Source organism: Morus notabilis, unplaced genomic scaffold (genome assembly GCF_000414095.1).
Source record: "Morus notabilis unplaced genomic scaffold, ASM41409v2 Scaffold489, whole genome shotgun sequence".
NCBI lineage: Eukaryota > Viridiplantae > Streptophyta > Magnoliopsida > Rosales > Moraceae > Morus > Morus notabilis.
The window spans coordinates 69,671-70,507 of NW_010357331.1; positions in this window are offsets into that span (position 1 = coordinate 69,671).

Here is an 837-nt window from a genome sequence, read left to right on the forward strand (position 1 = left end):
GTTTGGGGGGCGTGACAAGAGTGGTATCAGAGCTTTAGGTTAAGAACCCCAGGATTGTACATACATGTGTGACATCTGTAATCCACTAAATAGTCTAGTTTTATTTTAGTTGAAGGAAATGGCGCCTCGTCGTAGGCCTGCTAATCAACCGGCACAACAGAATCAAGGATTTCTGGATGCCATGTATGCTGCCTTTCAAGGCATGGCCACAAGAGCTCGAAACGAGCAGCCGGTTGAGGATAGGAAGCAAGGGTACTTCCGGGAATTTAGGCGTGCGCCTATCCCCTCGTTTAATAGTGAGGGAGGACCCCAGGAAGCAGAGTTCTGGTTAGACTCCATAGTCAAGCACTTGAATACTATGGGAGTCCCAGATGAATACTGGGTGGAATTTGCTGTGTACAAGATGGAGGGCTTAGCGAACACTTGGTGGAAACAGGTCAAGAGGAGAATGGAGGTCGCAGGGTTGACCTGGGAACAGTTTGAGATGTTGTTCAATGAATAGTACTTCCCTCAGAGTTACAGAGAAGAAAAAGCGCTGGAATTCATGTCTCTGCTGTAAGGTGATATGTCTGTAAGGGAATATGAGGCCAAGTTCAATGACCTATCCCGGTTTGCGCCATCACTAGTGGAGTCTGAACACATGAGGTGCCTTAAGTTTGAGAAGGGCCTCAAGAACTCTATGAGGATATCCTTGGTGGCTCTGAGACTTCGGAACTTTCGGGATTTGGTAGCTGCTGCTACACGGGTGGAACATGATAACTTATCCTATCACCAAAGCAAAGAAGTAACGGGTCAAGTCTCTGTCTCTGGTAGACCTTCCGTTTCGGGTGGACCACA